Here is a 20,409-nt window from a genome sequence, read left to right as displayed (position 1 = left end):
ATCAAACAAGAGACTGTACCCCGAGCAGCCTTTCAGCCCTCTCCTTTGTTTCCTCTTTCTGTTAGTTTGTTTTTTCATTCACTCGTATGTATATGAAAACGACATCAGCACCTGCTCCGACAAAACAAATGACTACACTTGATTTCAGTTTCTTTTCCAGCAACCATGCACTGCCAGGCCTCCCTTGCCACTCTATATCTCTAGTCTCAACCCCCTTCCCTAAAGTTTATATTTTGTGTATTTTCACATTAAAACCTTCTAAGTCCTTGAGGGGAATGACAGGTTCTGCTTCACATGACCTGCAAGTCCCCAGGGTCTTTGTAAGTCATGTCATTCCTGCCCAGAGCCACAGTCTGGATTTTTAAAGGGTCATGACGATGAATTAAATAGTGATTTTTCTGAATTCACTTTTAAAAACTAAAAGTGGCAGATTTTCATATTTTCTTTTCAAATTGAGTTTAATTAAAGCAGACCTGTCATAAAAAGGAAACTAGAGGAAAACGCTAAAGAGAATGCCCTTCGGCATCCATCATAACCGAGCTCCTGACAGTGTTTGTTCTGGAACATCTGGGCCAGCAGCACCTCAGGGCTCCTCTGTTGTTCTTCCCCCGTTGTTTTGACGTGTCCCAGCATCAGTCTTCACAAAAGGGCTCGCTTTGCATGTAAGGTGAATTCATTGAAAATTTCAAAAGAAAGCTACTTTATAACAAGTACTATCAACAACCGTGAATATTTCCACAATATCATCAAACTGCAGAGGTAGACCCATGGATATCACTAGTTATGCACATAATGCTGTGCTTTATGTGAGATTACAACATTTCTTCCCTCCCTCCAAACCCTCTCATATACCCCTCCTTGGTCTCTTTCAAATTCATGCCCTCTTCTATTTGGTAATTGCTATTGTATGCATATATGTGTAAGCGTATACACATGTGTTCCTAAACATAACCTGCTCAGTCTGTATAGAGTTACTAGTGTGTTTGCTTTAGGGATTGCCATTTGGTGTTGGATTTGTTGCGGTTTTGCATTCTGATTTTGGTAAGAGAGAGGGGTCTAGACAAGCGTCAGGACTTGTCCTGAACTACCTATGCCCTTGAGATCGTGCTACAGCATTTTGCTTCAGTTTAATTTCGAGTCCTTATCTTTTTCTTCACCCACAATGAACTCAGGTGATACCTAAAATCATCAGAAGGGTCCTGCATCATTTTACTTAACCATCCTTTTACCTTCACGAATGTTAATTGGACTCACAGGAAAAAGCAGCCTGGATGGTTCAATGGTCAGACTTGCTGCCAAGCCGAAAGACCAGAGTTCAATCCCAGAGACCCACTTAGTAGCAGACAACTGATTCCCACAAGTTATCCTTTGGTTTCCACCAGCATGTTAGGTATGACACGTGCGTACATGCATTTTCATTTTACAGGCTAGTCAACATGTACATCTTTTAAATGAGAAAATCAAATTGTGGAAGAAAATATGTTGATTAAATTGGTGTGCTTGGTGCTTTGGGGTTCATAATTCTGATTGTAATAACTACATTCTGTTATTTTTATCCTCAGTATGAAAACAATTATTATAATATTAAGTCCTTCATAGGTACCAGGGGACATTAAAACTATATCCACAAACTTCTCCACATTCCTTTCAAATGATGCTACTTAGTTCTCTGTACTTCCGCCTGGGCTGTAACTTAGTGACCTCTTTTTTAACACATAGAAAATGCTGGGTTTAGGAATAATTTGGTTAAAAGGAAAGAGTGTTTTCCACTGTCCCCTCCTCTTCCTCATTCACTACAAGACAGCCTGCCATATTGTAAACTATCCTAAGAGGAGACACACCTGACAAGGAACTGGAGCTCCGGTCCAGCTGAACGTGAGGAACTGAGGCCTAGCAATAACCAGAGCGATGAGTTCAGATGTGAAATTCTTAGCCACAGACAAATCTTCAGATGATTTCAGCCTTGACCATAGCCAAATAAAGAGCCTGACCAAGAACCAAACGGCCTGGCTGGACTCCAAGCCTAGCTTCTCAGAAACTATAGTAAATACCTAGCTTCTCAGAAACTATAGTAAATACCTAGCTTCTCAGAAACTATAGTAAATACGTGCTGTCTTTGCTTCTAAACTTGGGGCTGTTTTGTCATGGTGCAGTAGAGATTTGGCACACATGGGCACGGATATTGGCTGCTTTGTCATGGTGCAATAGAAATCCAGCACACACATGCTCAGATATTGGTGCAATAGAGGACCAACTGTGGTGATGGAGGTGGCCATCACACAAGTGCATGGATATTGACTGAAAACAACTTTTCATTTACACTCTGGGGTGATAAGAAAGAAATTTTAAGGTATTACAGCAAGAGAAACTACAGTCAGTGTGAGCCCTGAGTGAAATATGAGAGCTCAGTAGTAAACCACCAAGTCCTGCTGCTTGTCTGTCCTCTGACCCTGGAAGGGACAGAAAAGGCATATACACACATGTGCATAATGACACGTAACAATACAAAAGAAGACATGAATTTGAAAGAGACCAAGGAGAGGTACATGGGAGAGGGAAGGAAGGAAAGGGAGACATGTAACCATATTCTCAAAAAATAATAAAAAAGTAAAGCACGGAATTATATCACAAACACAACCCTGCCTACGCTAGCGTGGGTGGGAGCAATGGAATGCTTAAAACACACAGCGCATATCTGGATTTGACTGCAAACTGCCTGTTGTATTCTAATTCTCTACTTGCTTCAATCCCTGTTTTCGCCCTTTTAATTATTCTTTTCACTCCCCCTTCTTCTCTTTGTGCAATGACTAAATAGACCCCTATTAATTATTTTACCAGTTTCATTAGTAATTTCTACAAGCATGATTTACTTTGAAGTCCACGGCTAACAATATCTCCTTCTTCTTCCAGACCATGGACCAATGAGTCTCAAATTTAACGCCCTGATGAAATCCTTAAGGACCTTGTTAGACTGAACATTTGGATTTAGTAGTTCAGGACAGGCTGGAAAGGTGACCTTTTAATCCACTCCCAGAAGAACTGGCCTCTCCTGCTGCAGGCAGCCCACTTAAAACAGCAAGGCCATGGGCCCCAGGGCTCCTGCCATCTCCGTTCTGAGTCAGAGTTCCAGTTTATTGCTGTTGTATAATAACTTCGCATTCAAGCCATAGCACTGTCAAATGAAGGATATAACAAACTGCTTTATTTTGCTTTTGTTTCATTTTGATATGATCTATAAAACCATTTTCTACATATCAGAAATACTGTCTCATGTAAGTTTCTTAATATGTGTTCTGTGATTTTTAGCCTAGGGATATATGAATAAATTTCTCATCAGACCATATACAGAACTAACAACAGATTCAATATGAATCCATTCAAGTCTACTATAGTGGCTCAGTGAGCTTAATGGGCTGACCTAAAGGAGTAAAGAAGATGGATTATTTATAGGAGCATGACCAACTCAAAGACACCTGCATCATCAAAAAGCCTTCAGGAGTGAGGACTCATGAAAACTGCATTTCTGGAGCCCTATTACAACTTGCAGGCAGCTCAACCATCATAGAGTCTCCTCTTCCTGGCAAATTTATTGCCAAAGTCTTGTAAGTCTTGTAGGTTTCAGGAATATCTTGTACATCATAAATTTTGAAAACTTCTGAAGGCTTATACACCTCCCTTACCATCTAGGAAGGAATGTTTCAATGCTGACCAAGTAGCTTTGCTGCATTGTGCTATTTTCACACTTATTTAAACTATTTCACTGCACAGTTTGTTCAAATGGAGAAAGATACGCGATAAACTTATATCCTGCCATCAAAAATTAATAAAACTCCCTTAGCTGCCCCTGACTCTAGAATAAGGAATCTCAATTCCTTGGTCATGGAATTTTGTTTTTGTCATCAAAATTTCATTCTTTATTTTTTTTTTAATTATTTGGGAATTCTATACATGTCTGCATTGTATTTTGATCATGTTTGCCCCCATTGTCTCCCCTAACTCCTTCCAAATCCTCCCAGCCTATTCGAACTTCATGTCCTCTTTCTGTTGTTGTTTTTAAATACCTAACAAAGGCCAATCTGTGCTGCATGTATATTTATGGGTTTGGAGCCACCCAATGGTGTATGGGCATTCTACCATGGGCCATCTCTTAAAGAAAACTGACTCCCCTTCCCTGAGAAACCATCAACTACCAGGAGTTCCTTAACTGTGTGCTGGAACTAATGAGACATTCCTGTCTCCATGCTAGAAAGTGTACTGGCTTGATGTTGTACTGATCTTCTAAAGACATCAACGGCTTTTGCTAGTTTGTGAATGTAGTACTGCTATCATGTCCAGAAGGCACTGTTTCTTCAGTTTTCCCCCATCACTGGCTCTTACAATCTTTCTCTGGCTGTCTCCAATGGTCCCTGAGCCTTAGGAAAAGGAGGTATGACATTGATATCCCATTACGGCTATAAATACCCCACAAAAATGTGATTTTTAAATTTGGGCAGTTGTGAGCTTCTACATTAATCACCATCTACTGCACCAAGAAACTTCTCTGATGAGGTCTGAAAATTACAATCCTCTATTGATATAGAGACATGAATTAAAAGAGTGGTTTGATGATATATCTATTAGCAAAGTGGTAGTAAGTTTACCCCTGGAGCTTAGAAGTTCACGAGTCATGGTTTCTTAGCCAGAGTCATGGTATCAGGTGTGAGCTTTCTCCTGTGGAGTGGTCTTTGGTCATAAAGCAGTTGGTTACCCCCACAACATCCATACCACTGATTTTTCCAATAGGCATATCTTACCATGTGATCATCATTATTTTAGCTCAAAAGGTTCACAGATAATGAAACTGTTGATGATATTTTTTCTTCTCCAATAGCCTTCAGATAATCTTCCAGTCATAAAAGCTAGCCAGCAGGGAAGAAGCGTCTGAGTCAGAACTAATTTTATTTCTGCATGTAGCAATAGAGTCTTACTATCAAGTACCAGTAAGCAATATCCATTGAAGAGCAACGGCACTAGCCTGTGTTGTTTGTGAGACTTCCAGACACCCCTGACCACGAAATTATCCTCCACCTAACACTGAGCTGTTTTTGTTTTCTTTTTCTTAAGTTCTTTGTTTGTTTTGTTCTTGGTGGCTTCTGGGAACAGTTTTATCCCATGCATAGTAGCTTCAATTAAACTTTTATATGAATATATGAAATAGTGGGTTCCCATACGTGTTTCCAACAGCTCTAGTTACTGTCTTCCCACCTCCTTGACCCAATCCTTCTTCCTTAAACCTCTGCCCTCATTATTCCCCCTTCCTTTTCGTTCCTCTAAGAGAAAGTGAAATGAGACTTGCATTTTGATTCCATTTGGTCTTTCCGTTCATTATTAATATTTTGTTTAGCAGAAGTCTTGATGTAATTCAAGGTAAAACCCAGCATCTTTGTCAGTAATATTTTCAAGAACTATATTCTGGGTTGACAAATGTAGGTTTTTAAAGCTAAGGAACTCAATCTCTTCTCTTAAAGCTTCATTAGCTTTCAGGAGAAAACGCTCTAACAAAGAGAGAAAACAGGGGAGTCTTGAAAACCTCTAGGGCTCCTCAGAAAGGCTTCCTTTACATAGAATCGTTCATCACTTTCCACCGTAACAGAAAGTAATTGGGACGTGACCCGAATGAGTAGCTGAAAATTGAGTGGTAACTTAAAACCCCGTTGAAGCTGTTCATCAGATACCAGGGACAGCATGGCCTTCCTATTGCAAAGAGGTAGACGCTGTAGGTATTTTTGCTAAAACCAAAGCTTGTCTTCTCAATACAGCAGAGGTGACATAGTATGAGTCACATGTTAAAACACTTACCCTTGATAGGTAGAAGATTTGTGACATAAGTTAAGAAAGACCTAGTGTATTCACGACTGCACAAAACTTCCTTTAGAAGTGTAGGCAAACCACTCCAAAGGGGAGACCACTCCATAGGGGGAAAACTCCATAAGGAAGATCACTCAAAAGGGTATCACTACATAGGGGAGCCACTCCATAGGGGAGCCACTCCATAGGGGAGCTACTTGACCCGAAAACTCATTCTCCATAAACTAAGGTTTTAGAGAATAACAAAGCTTTCAAGTAATTAGATTCTGGAGAGAGAATTTTAAAGTCGCTTCCAACTCTGTGTTTGCCCTTGGTGTGAGTAAATTGCGTTCGCCAGTTTTCTTAACTTTCACATCTATGTTGTTTGCTTATACTTTATGTGCCCCAATTCTATTGATAGCTAAAAGTCCGGCGTTCAGCTTATAGTTATCAAAGTGGCAGAAGTAAAAATGGGCAGGTTAAAATTTAATTATTATTCACAAGTAAACATTCAGCATCAACCTACCATCCCACATTAAAGAGCCTATATAATTCTCCAATTATTTCCTCTACCAATACATGAATGTTATCTTACATGTTGGCCTTTTTAGTGATGACACTGGCATTCAATAGCTCTGCAGATATTCAAAGAAAAATGTGATTTTTACTAAAAACAAAACAAAACATGTTTCTCATTTCTACCGGAAGAGACAGGGAGAAGAAAGTGAAACAGGAAGATTGCCATAATACCTTGAATACAGAGGAAGCTTTTGGATAAAAAATATACTCTTGATATTCTATAAGCTATAATAAAGACCGAAAGAATAGGGAACACCCTGCATGCTATTCTCTTAGACACTTGTTTTCAAATTTTTTTTTTTAGCACAGAACAGATTTTGAGCCTATTATCTTTTGTACATTTCAAGCATCTTTTCCATAAACATGTGGCCCTGTTTTCTTTTCAATATGACACTCTAAATATATGACATGAAAATCCCAATTAATTGTGCACATGGGAGTAAAGCAAGAACTTCCCACTATTGATGCACTTTTCTTCTAAATGTTTTTCTGTTTAAGCTAATCTAGATCAACTCATTTAAAGTATGTGAGGTATATATGTAGGATGTATGTGGACATGAGCAGGCACTGCGCATTAATTCAGGTGTATCTGGATGTGGGCTGACACTGCATTCATTCACGTGTATGTGGACGTAAGTAGACGTTGCATTAATTCAGGTGGATGTGGATGTGAGTTGACAGTGTGTACTGATTCAGGTGTATATGGACATAAGTGGACACTGGGCATTAATTGGCATTAATTCAGGTATAATTGGATGTGATTCAGGTGTGTGTGGACCTGAGCAGACACTGTACATTAATTCAGGTTTATGTGAACCTCAGTGGACACTGCTCCAAATTTTCCTAACTACTTGTGAAAAGAAAGAGATGGAATTTCATGACTTTTTAAGCGGTTAATTTAATAAATTCTTCAACTACCCAAAATGTTTTCCTCTTTCCAAAAGCCAAAGTTTTATCACTTTCCTTTGTTTCTCATTAAAAGAGAAAAAAAAATCAAGTTAAGTCTTTTTCTAAACATTAAATTCATTTTCTATTACAGTTGTTTTTCTTCAATTTAAATGAATCCCAGGAGACTGAGAAAAATCTAATGCAAGAACAAAGAACTGTATGTGTTACAGGCAATACCTTCCAATATATTTTTCTCTGTTTGAATTGACTTATTAAAGTACTCCGAGTGCATGCCCCATATGGAAAGTCATGGTAGCCCTCGGTAGTGCCCCCAGCCCATTGCTACGACCCATGGTTAGTGGGACGCCCCATTTTTCAATATTCAAGGCACTGCACAGTGTTGAGTCAACTCATAGAAAACAGCTTTTAAAGATTTCCCAATCATAACCTGACTAGAGAAATTCTCATAAACACTTTTGCACCACTGTTATAAAGAATCTTTGCCTTTCCAGACATGCCTGAAGTAGAGATAGTTTCTCCCTTGGGCCCGAGACTTCTTTTCTTCTACTCTCACACAACCAGGGTATCCACATGAATATCTGTTTTCAAAAAAAAAAAAAACAAAAAACAAAAAAAAACAAAAAACAAAACCCTATTTATTAGCACACAGATCTTTTCCCAGAAGGGCCAAGTGAAGTGTGCAGGCCCTTCTATAAAACACAAGACCCATAATATTCCAGTTTTTCACAATCACTAGGTGAGAACTCAGCACATTTTTGTCTGGAAGATTGGTGATTTTCTCAGTCTATCAGGAGGGCTTAAATGACCAAACCAGAATCGCATTTCTTATTCATATCCAGAGACTATGCCAACTAGGACGGCATCATGTCACCGTTAAAGAGAATAAAATAGCATGGTTGTAAATGATGAGGTCAGAATCCTGAATTTTCTAAGGAAATGAATATAACACTTCTCTCTCTGCCTCTCTGTGTGTGTGTCTCTCTGTCTCTTTCTCTCTGTCTCTCTCTGTGTCTCTCTCTCTCCTTCACCCAGAAAGAAGACTCAGGGAGCTGGTCCCTTTGTGGGAACACCTGCATGAAGTAACAAACTATTTTGAAGGTGTAAAAACAGGTAGAAGGTCGTTCCTTCCTATTAGGAATATCAGCCGCTGATGTTAGTGGTATTGGAGAGGGGGCAGCAGGAATCTGGCGCTGGACGGCTCAGCCACTGCTGATCTATCTTTGTGATCAAACACCATTCTTTGCACATTGCAAGTGACAAGAAATCTAAAAACATGACAGGAGAATCAAGGACCTCAGTAGTGTGTTGTATTTGGCTAATGGTTAGGAATACCACATCATCACTGACAATGGTGGTAAGGCATCATGGGTAACACATTCAGTGAGAGTCTGGAGACCTCTCTGCTCTGCCCACAGGGACTTTGAATTCCCCTCCCTGGTGGAGTTGTGCATCTCTGCAATGGCTGCCTGTCGACATATATCACAACCAATTGTCACATTAGGGCCACATGCTCAACCATTATACCCTTGGAGTCCCCACGGGGAGTAAGTTTCATTTATTCATCTTTTCTTCGTGTGTCATGATATCTTTGCCATCATTTAACTGAAACTAAATAACTAAAGCTTCCAGTTTTGGAATTTTACAGATGGTAGAGAAGGCTGCATATTTGGGCTACTGTGTTATTATCAATTCATAACAAGACTGAGACCAGTTTTGCAGGACATCAAGTCTCATGAAGGACATTGCCATTTACTCTCCCGGCTACTGAGGGCAAGAACAGTGTTGGTGTTTGCCCAGTGATAACGGCATGCTACACCTGGAAGACACTATGATGGTTGGTTTTAATGTCACCTTGCCTTGAATTAGAATCCTCTGAGCAGGGAACCTAACCTGAAAAAGTGGCTTGGTTGCCCTGATTGCTATGGGAAGGCCTGTCCTGATTTACGGGCGGCATCTTTTAATCGCAGCCCGGATCAGAAAAGGTATGACAGATGGAAAATTATCTTGTCTTTTGCTTGCTTGTCTTTCTCTCTTCCCCCAGAGTTGATTTGATTTATCCTGTTGCTGCTGCTGAGAACGGACTCCCTTTTCTGCTAGCAGAACCGGTGTCCCCAAGTTGTCATTGTGGATCTACTGATCAGTGGCTCTCAATCTTCTGGGCTTCTGGTATCTGATCCGTACTGTGGAAGTGCTCTGTCTTGGAAACTAAGTAACTACCATAACTACCAGTTGTCACTCCCCTCCTCCCAGTGAGAGACAGCTGTGGGACTGCTCCAACTTTTGAAGCGCCCAGCCTCAAGGCCGAATGATTACCAGATTCACAGGTTCTCTGGTGTGATTTAGCCGTAGTTACTATTTTAATGCTGACTTAATATATTCAGTTCATGGTTATTAAGAGGATGCTGACTAATACAGCATATAAACACCAATAAAACAACTTTCATATAATATTTGGCTGCTTTCTCAAGCACACTGGAAGGAGGAAAGGCACTTCACTTACTAATAAGCCTGTGGCTTATTAATGCATATGTAATCTGGAAGTAGTAAAGTGAACACAGAAGCTGGGCTCTTTGATATTCTGCCCCTTGTTCAGAACTTCATTAAAGCTTTCCTTCCAGAAGGCATGACTAAAGCTTTTTGGCTTGCGTATACAGGATCTTGCTATGTTCACACCACACACACACACACACACACACACACACACACACACACACAAAAAAAAGCTTGGGAAGTTTTGATACTTAATTACAAGATTAGGTCAACTACTCTAATACTACAGATTTCCAAATTCTCATTAGATACTTTTGATGTTGTTTGGGTCCTTCGGTGGATGCAGAAGGTTCATTTGGCTTAGCTCACCACTGCGGGGGAGCCCCCTACACCCAGTTACCTGGATGTAGCATGAGGGGAGGTCACAGTGTTCCCAAATAGTTCTTTCATCTGCAAGTGAAGATGAAAAATCGTCAACAACTCTCCCTGCATTATGCGCTTGCTCTTTGTTTTATTTTCTAAAGGTTTGATGTTTGATAATGAATAAATTAGAATAAAATATGAATGCTTCCTCTGTAAGGACCCAGCAGGAAACGTTAGCTGCTGCGCCAGATCTCAATCAGCAAATGAAAGAGGTTCCTCCTGGCCCTAAGATTGAGCCTGGGAAGTCTGCTTATTTAGAAGAGAATTGAAGATAAAAGAGGAAGCACATGCGCATGGGTGTGCCACTTGTGTGTGCGCAAGGGAGGCAGTGACTGGAGGAAGTTTCGGCTTTGCTGAAGTATCGCTTTCATCATCTAAGTTATTCTACAAACACTCACAGATTCATTGATTATTTATTCGTGATTTAATTGGCATACCTGCTTTATTAGGAATGCACACAGCATGTAGCCATTTGGAGACTAAACATGTTTGAAAGCTCATAAATACTATAACTTATCTACATTTCTGCCTACACTTATGCTCATAGAATAAACATAAACCATTTACAAAAATGTAGATAGTATGGCAAGAGGCTTTGTGTTAAACTACCTGCACATTGTCATGTAGGTGCCATTACTTACTTTGCAGTCGTCACATTTGGATCTGGTTATCTCTCCCCGTCTCCTCTATGGACATCACTTCCTTGAAGTGTTGTGGGTATTCCTACTCTGAGGACAGCTTCATTTAAAGCCAGAGTCTGAGGTTAATAGCTTTGCCTACCTGATAGCACAGTCCCTTTTCATTACCAGTGGCCCACACCTGACTTCCCAAGAGCCTTCCCATTAAGTTAGCAACTCCCAACACTCACCCAGAGGCTCAGTTTTGAAGGAAAGCTGGCTTTTAACTACTGCTCTGCCTCCATCCAGTCTTGCCTGAAAGTGAGAGATAAAGCTGTGTTGCTGGAGTTTCTGAGAGGGGGGCCATTGCCAAGCAAAGGTGTTTCCTTGGTACTTTCCTCGTTTTTCTTGTGTTCCTCTCTCCATGTCATTCCAGACTGTAGGATGTGATACAGGTGTGTGTGTGTGTGTGTGTGTGTGTGTGTGTGTGTGTGTGTGTATTGTAAGTTTGTTTTTTATAATCTCACTAGGGGGCATGCCACTGATGGGACAGAAGTAAATCTAGAGAAGACTCAAGGAACATGCCTCTGTAAATTCAACACCCATTTCTACTTCTTGAGCTTTTCAAATGCTTCACTCTATTTACTTCAATTATACAAAAGTTAACTGCTAAGTGAAAAAAGTCTAAATTTCCCTCTAGCAACTGGAGAGGACTTTAAGTGAAGCAGTCACTTCCACAAACAACATCTTGAGAGCAGCACTCAGAGCACCTGCATGGAGCAGGAAGTGACTCACGGTCCTCCCACAACATAAGCCTATCACAGGTTCTTCTGATCCTCGAGCACACACCAGCACAGCGCGTACTTTTTCATTTTAATTGATGAGTCACCTCTGCCAATGAAGCTTCAATTATTTTAAGTAAAGTCTATAAAGTATATAGAAAATATGTGTAGTACGTTCTTCTTTACAAATACATTGTAATTACCATTTGACTTGCTACTTATAATTGAAATGAACTTTTAAAATACGAAATGAGATGGAAAGATAAAGCAGCTATCTTCTGAAACATTGGGGTCAAATGACACTGGATCCCATTTCCTGTGGTGGGAAGCCTTGGCCAGCCTTGATGCAGGGGGAGTTCTTTGGTCCAGCTTTAACTGGAGAGCCAGTTCACTCCCCATCGGAGGCCTTACCCCTTCTGAGGAGTGGGTGGCGGGGGTGGGGGATATGTAGGAGTGGGAGCTGGAGGAGGGAGGCAGAGAGGGGAAACTGTGTTTGGTATGTAAATTGGATAAAAAATTAAAACAAAAAGAAAATAAAAAAGAAATAGTTTATTCTGTCCCTTTGTGAGAATTTTTGGACAGTTTAAAATTCAATGATTAAGCTTCCATAGATCTATAAACTACAAATAATGTAATACTAAAATATAATAAACTGAAAGTATTATTTCTATTATTCTAATATAAATGATACATTTACATTATATTTTCTTTTCTCTGAATTTCACACTATCATTATCTTCATGACTATCAAAGTTAAGGTTCTTATATGTCACTTAGTAGCACAGATTTTTGAAGTTATTGTTTGGAACAAGCAAGAAAAGTGGTGAAGTCCTCTGTTCCCACCACGTAATTAACTGAATTCTAACCGTGAAGGGTGTGTGTGTGGCTGGGTGACATGCAGACTGTCACGAAGCAACTAGCTAGGAAATGTGCCACAGCAACATGCAATAAGTTGTAGTTCTTTATCATTTCACTAGGTGGCGCGTGACTGACCTGAGCAAAAGTAAAACTACAGGGGAGACAGGAGATCATTAAAAGGATAAAGAGCAGGTTCTCCAGCTGACTGCATTTATTCATTTGCCTGCCTGTCTGGGCTGCTGACAGTTCAGATAGCTAATATTTGTACTGGGTATCATATGGCATAGTCTGTGATCAAGTGTTGTGAGAGCCAAATAGTTAAAATATGGCCAGCCCTGAGAACACAAGTGTACAAGAAACTCTATATTGAGTAGGTTATATTTATATGTGTAGGAATATATACACACATGCATGTCTCTCTATATTGAGAGACAGAGAGCTATATAGATATAGCAACAATTTTTTAAAAGAGTCCACGAATTTTATTTTTAAAAAAAGCAAGGGTGTACATGTTAGGGTTTTGGAGGGAAAAAAGAGAACTGGGAAATTCTGTAATTATATAAAAAAAAACTCAAAAAATTAAATTATAGTTGTAAAAATAAGCCACAAAAGTTAAAAAATTAAAAATATTGTTGTATGATCAGTACTCAAAAAGGACCATAATTGTTTATTTTGATTTTCAACTGTTTAGCATTAGTAATGAGGAATGTCAAGAATTTCTATGAATTCTAATAGTTTTCCAAATTAGTTATAAGATTATTTAAAATAATTAAATATGAAATTATAGAAATGATTGTATTTTTTGACTGTCTTCTAATTATTTGTCAAATTTGTTTAGATGCTTGTGTGAAAATTCAATGGTTTTCACGTACTATGAAGACCTTGAAAACATTACAGGACTGACGTTCATAAAAGTAGTTTGTCTGTGGTAGTGAAAAAGCAGACAAATGGGAGTCTGTCTCAGCACTCTAGGAGTTAAAGGCTGTGCACAACCTGGCAAGGCAAAACACGGGTAGTATTGGTTTGCTTCAGCTGCTGTAACAAAGGCCACGATCAAAAGCCCCTTGGGGAAGAAAGGGTTTGCTGTTCATTCATCATCAAGGGATATCAGGAAAGGATATAGTCCATCCTTAAGGGAAATCAGGGCAGGAAGTCAAGGCAGGAGCTGGAGATAGGAAGTGAGCCAGAGGCTATGAAGGAATGATGCTTACTGACTTGTGCTCCATGGCTAGTTCAGCTGGCTTTTTCAAACAATGTAGGATCCCCTGCCCAGGGTGGAACTATTCCCAGTAGGATTGGCCCTTCCTTATCAGTCATCAGTAAGAAAATGCCCCACAGTTTGCCCACAGGCCAGCTTGATAGAGGTAATTCCTCAGCTGAGGCTTATCTTCTCATATGATTCCTGCTTATATCAAGTTGATTTTTTAAAAACAGCATATTGTATATCACTAGTTATCATTTTCTAAGATCTAAGATTTGTGAGAGAGAATTACATAAAAATGTTAATTTACATTGTTTTAATTTTCTCTCTCTAGAGGTTTATTAATATTGGCGATTTAAGCATGGATTTCAGGTGATTCCTCAAATAAATGTTTGTGTCAATTCCCATTTCAAAAACATGGAAAATTTACAGAAATGTAAAAGAATCTTGTGGAATATTCCTCTGTACTGTGTGGATATATGTCTCTGTGATTGGGTTAATAAAGAAGCTGACTAGCTAATAATTGAACAGACAGAGGTTAGGTGAAACATGAAAACACAGAAGAGAGAGAGAGCATGAGAAAGAAGAGGATTCTCAGGACCAGGAGGAGATGCAGAGAGAAAGAGATGAAGTTGTCTTACTGAGAAAAAGTACCAAGGCACAGGGGCAGAGCATAGATAAGAAATAGGGTTAATTTAAATGTGAGAGCTAGCTAGTAACAAACCTGAGCTATTGGCCAAGTATTTATAATTAATAATAAGTCTTAGTGTGGTTATATGGTAGTGGCTGCAGGGACATAGAGGAACTCTGCCTACAAAAATGACTTTTTAATTCTCAGAAAAAGAAAGGAAGTAGTTTTAATTTATTGACTTTGGGGCAAAGCCAACATTTACATCCTGATAGTAACTCATTAAAAGAGAAGCAATGTGAGCGAATTATCTGCCCAGTAAGTGAAGTGACTCTGCAAATGTGTGTCCAAAGCTCACTTCTAAAGAGCAGAAAGGTTTGAAGTCCATGGACATCATCTTCGGTCTTCTCTTATGAACATCTCTACTTGTTAGATTTTTCTAGGTACTCACCTATATAATGCAGTCAATTTTCACAAAACATCTGCCTGCTCTTTGCTCAGTCTTGTGAAAGAAAAAGAAATAATTTATTCTTCTGTAAGATAATATCTTGAGTTTGTTACTTACTTTTCAAATTGAAGTTAGCATACACAGTAACAGGTTTCTCTGTAGATTTCCATACACATTTAGTTTTGGTTGATTCTCCCTGACTCCATCCTTCTCTACATCTTCCTGTTGCACAGCTGGTCCCTTCCCTCCCCAATATTCTTCCATCCATTCTCATATCTCTTATGTTCCACATTCTCTTTCCTCGCTCCTTTATTCTAAGGCCTTCTTTTTATAACACAACAGATTTCAGTGTTTTGAAATTTAGAAATTCAAAGCAAAAAAAAGGATAATATTTGAACAAGGTAGTAACAATTTAAAATGCTAGAGGCTCTTTCCCTCGCAGACTCTTCATGGTTTTAGCGGTTTTAAAACTTTGGTGACAATAACCACATAACCCAAGGAAGAGAAAATATGGCTGAAAACAATCGAGACTGGGGAAAAAGTTCATTTGGTTTAAGATTTCTAGTTACATGTGATACCTGTGTGTGAGTCAGGCTAGTGCAATGCCCTAGAAACCAAGACTGGGTTCTGCACCACCAGGAGCTGCAGTTGTAGACAGTTGTGTGCTCCCTCGAAATGGGGTCTTAGAATTGAACTCAGGTCCTCTGCAAGGGCACTCATTCACTTCCCTGCTCTCCATCTCTCCAGCCCAAGCTAGTTAAGGTCCTCCAGTCAAGAACTTTGGAAATGGTTTAGCCCCACAGGTGTAAGTCCTAGACTTGTGGTTATTCCCCCTTGTGGAGTTTGCCGTTTCCCAGCAGAGTGGCGGTGGAAAGCTCAGCTGTGTGGTGGGTCTCCTACAGCGCAGCTTGGAGAGGACAAGGAAAGTTAGCCCAACTCCTCAGAAAACAGAGGAAACGGAGATGTCTTCTCCCGCTTTATTTCAGATGCCAAGGAACCCATGCCAGGGTCAGAGTGACTCTACAGGGTTCTTCCAGAGACTGAAGATGCCACACAAGCCCCAACTAGCGACTGTAGATGCCATATGACCCCCGACCCAACAAACAGACTGGAGCAATCCTTCAATTCCAGTGCCTCAAGCAGCTGGAGAAGGCAAAATCCTCAGCACGAGAGAGCCTGTCTGGTTGCAAATCTCTCCAAAGAACTTTTGGATCTAGACACACAAACAGTTCAGACATGACTAGACATGTGGGCCGCTAAGACAACAGGATTGAGAGCCACCAGCTACAGTTCAGCTGGGGTGGCCCTCCAGAGGCTCCAGGTCTTTCCATCAAGGTCTGATGGGGTTGCACTAACTGTGCCTGGCAAGATAACCAGGGTGAGATGTTTGGAGGAAATTTGAAAACTAAAAATAAAATAATATGGGAGTGGGATGATAGCTCATGGGCAGTCTTTGGAAAGTGGACTTCACATAGCAAATTGAGGCTTTGTTTACTGCAAGCTAAGGGAAGATGTATTAAATGTTATATATAAAAAGACAAAAATTAATAATAGTAAATTCAAAATGTAAGAACCCTAGACGTAAGAGGAGGCGTGGAGAGCTCAATGGGAGTGCTTGGTGAGCATAGTGGTGATGTTAAAGGCCAGCTGACCAAAGTGAAGGAAAAACACATTTTGAGGAGATGCTAGATACAATCTTGGCAACACTGGTGGGAAATATGCAGTATTTTCTCAGAAGATGATAGCACCTACCAAGGAAAATAGAGGAGAGAAAAGTTTAAAGTGACAGGAGTGTTAAAAAGTCAGCCGGGCGGTGGTGGCGCACGCCTTTAACCCCAGCACTCGGGAGGCAGAGGCAGGTGGATCTTTGTGAGTTCGAGGCCATCCTGGTTGACAAGAGCCTGTTTCAGAACAAGCTCCAAAGCTACAGCAAAAAAAAAAAAAAAAAGGACTTTTTAATTTGTGACAAGTTGAAATATAATATTTCTCTATGGCTATGACAGAAATTGATTCAGTGTAAGGGTCTGGATCAGTTCTTTTTTCCTCCCAGTTGAGGAATTTAAAGGCAGGAAAATATCTGAAGAGCAACAGGTAGCAGTAGAGAAATCTCACGCCCAGCAGACTGAATGGGCAGCTGAAGAACAGCATCCATCGAGGGTGAAGACAGCACACATGCAGGAGACACACTGAAAACAACACTCAGTGCCAGAAATCCAGTCTCTTCTTGAGGGGTGGGGGTTTAAAGCCTCTGAAGAGATTCCCTTCCCTATCTTAGGGTTGCTCAGTTTGAAGACAGGATGGTTGATTGGTCCACAATTCTTGTGGGCCATTTCCTGATCCACCCTTGAAATTGTTGAGTTCATCAGTAGGAGGTCAACTGATAGAAGATCAAAGCTGCCGGCTTTTGTCTCACGTTAGGAGGTTGAGGGTGAAGGTGGCCATATTGGGAATTCACCAGCTTTGTGCCTAGCCATGGTCTCTCTCCCAATTTGTCTGTTAACATGGGTCTGTGTAACTCCCATCTGTCTCTTAAAATTAAGAACACAACATTATAAAACCAATGAGAGGAAAGAGCCACGATCCACCCCAAACAGCAAAAATGCTCTCAGAAAACACAAGTAATATGCATTTCAGACAAATTATGAAAGAATTATCACCAGGAAAGCCTGCTGTTAGGAAGAAAAACATATCTTCAGAAGAGACAAATGGGATTTCTGGTGGACTATCAGAGATTTGAAATAATAAAAAGAAAACAAAGAGCAAAATTGAGAACAAGTCTAAAGTTGAATGGTGAACATGACATTACAAGGGTAGTTATTGTTTTATACATAATCTGTATACATTTGATATGTCAATATAAGAGACAATTTAAAATTGCAATTTAAATAAAAAGTTGGGTAAACCTGAAAGTCTCTTCCCTGAGGGTTAGACCTCATGGTATCAAAAGGTCCTCCTATGCAAGCTGCTGGGGAGAAAAACAACCAATAGGCACTCATAGCCATAAAGCATATTAATTGCTACAGTGGCAGCCCTGGTAAGAAATAAGCAATAGTGCAATAGGTGCACTACTGTCTTGAGGGTGACCAGCAGCTATTTAATTGGACCTAAGGCCCATTGAATAGGAGGGGATTTGTGGCTGATACTGAAGGCCCAGTTTTTAGACCTGGCTAAAGAGGGTCCTTAAGGATTATGTAAAATGGCTTAGCATAATCTTTGGTCACGTTTCTGGATTTGAAATGTGTACTAAATCATGAAAAATGTTTTACATGTACATGCAATTGTCTCATTTTGAAAACCCTCTTAAATCACATAGCTGCCCAATACACAGCCCAAGAAACAAATGTAGGCTGCTTTATTATGTAAAACCGGTTTCCAGTCTGTGCCCCGAACGGGTCCTCATCCTAGAAGTTCTGCCCTTTCTAAACTCATCCCCTCTGAAAAAAAGCTGTGTAATCCCCATGATTTCATTAAACTAATTAGTTAGGGCTCAAAGTTGACTTTCAACCACATTGACCTGGCCTGCAGGACTTAGGTGACCCACTGTGATGTCATTCCTCCCCATGGCTCTTCAGCTTTCTTCCCTGTAGCATGCTACCCCCTGCTAAGACACTGGGAAAACACACTAGTTTCTACATGCTTTGAAAATAAAGCATTGTTTATCTGTCCTCAAATTCTACTTCACTTATCAGAAAGCTTTACAGTCTTTCTTTTGTTGTTGTTCTCAAACTTTTTCTCTGAAGAAAAAAAAGCTTTTAAAAATAATTATCCACCTCTCTTTTCACTGATGCCCCAAAAAAGAAAAAATAAATTCAGCAACTAAATGTGCATTTCAAACCAAGTGACCTGCTTGATATTTAAGACCTACCGAGGAAGCGAGCAAACATCAATTTTTGAGAATATCCAGAAAGAAACTGTATTTGAAAAAGGTAGAGTGGAGAATGTCCTAGCAACGGTACGATATGTTGGACATCATTGCAATTCCTGCCCCTGGCTTTACCACACACTTCTCACTTCATATCCATATATAGGAGATTTATAAATGTCATTCAAAACAAGCAAACAAACAAAGAGCCCAAAGAACAGCAACAAAGACACTCCTCTGAATTCTGAGGCAGTGGACAACTTGTAAATGCTAATCCCAAATTACCAACCCATTTTCTGTATCACAGAACCCGTGCGTACCTATGGAAGTAACGGGGGGGGGGGGGGAGAGAAAATAACTTGGTAGTTGAGCTTGCCAACGTAGAGTAAGATGCAATAAACACTGGGAGAAAAGCACAGGGTTTAAAGAGAATTAAAAGCAGAGTAATGCTGTCCCTGCCTAGTGTACTCTCTAAAAATTGTTGAGAATAAAGGTTGCCAAAGGGCAAGAGAAGATGAACTGAGATATACAACAAACCAGTTTCTGTTCTGGGCAGCAGCAGCCTTAGACATGCTGGATGATGAAAGCGAGGCTGCGTGGTTGGATAACAGCAGGGGTCTGAGTGTTGAAACACAGTGGAAGCCTAGCTGTCAAAGGACGTGATCAAAGATGAGCTACCAGAGCAAATGACACGAATTCAATGGCTTTTTAGTCCATCCAAATATCTACAGTGGGGCTGCATGAGTGGAAATTCTGCTTTCTGAATGGCTTAAAGTGAAAGGCATCACTAAATATGGCAATGGGAATGCCTGATGACAGTGAATTGTACAGTATGCTTTAACAGGCTGCCTCAGTAGATATTCAAACAGGAGCATTTTGTTTCTTCAAGGGATATTATCTTTACAATATGGAAAAGCCATAGAGATTTGGACTTTGTTTGGAAGTTTAATTCAGTTGATGCCAAATTGAACTTCCCAGGTATACAATTTCTGAATTTGTTAAATGCTGCAAAATCTTACTTCTTAACAGCAGAGGAAGTTTAAGTTGAAATATATATTTTTATACTTCTCAACAAGTATAAGAAAAACTTGAACTCCCCATAGTTACTAGAAAACATCTTAAATTCTTTCAAAGGACCCAAATCTATGATCATTTAATTTTCCTTAAGAAGAGATCTGGCCTCTAGCTGGAGTGTGAAGAGGTGTGCTGGAGTTTGTCCTTGGGGGACTCTGACATCCGCACTTTCACAGATGTTGACACGCTGTCACATGAGAAAGAAGCCCTTCATTTATGATCAGGTGCCTCACCTCTCAGTATGATCTTAAGCAAGAACCTAGGGCCCAACAGGAGGGCCTCCCATGAACTGAGTACAGACAAAGTGACAGTTTCAGGGATGTCACTGTTTTCTCGAAGCGGGCGATAAACTGAAGGACAAGGAAAACCAGAGCTATGTCCTCAGTAATTCCTTTCGTTCATGATTTTGGGACAGAGTAATTCAGCAATTTCTCACTCATGTTGTTTATCTCTAGATACCATCGCCAACAGGGAGATCTTACAGATGTCTAAGAAATGCTGGCATATTTCATAATGTGATTTGTTCATAGGATCTTCTTGACATTTTGAAGCTTGAAATTTCAAGACTTGTCACTTTGCCTTTGAAGTTTTTTTTTAAATGAAGTTACATATATCAGTCATCATTACAAAGTCATTGAGAAAGCTATTTGATCATCAGCTTTAGTTAGACCCACTAAAGACTTCTGAACTGGAATGAATGGGAAACTCTTTT

This window comes from Alexandromys fortis, unplaced genomic scaffold, assembly GCF_014885135.2.
Source record: "Alexandromys fortis isolate MF-2015 unplaced genomic scaffold, M_Fortis_MF-2015_v1.1 scaffold_181, whole genome shotgun sequence".
NCBI classification, from domain to species: Eukaryota; Metazoa; Chordata; class Mammalia; order Rodentia; family Cricetidae; genus Alexandromys; species Alexandromys fortis.
This window is presented reverse-complemented; position numbering follows the sequence as displayed.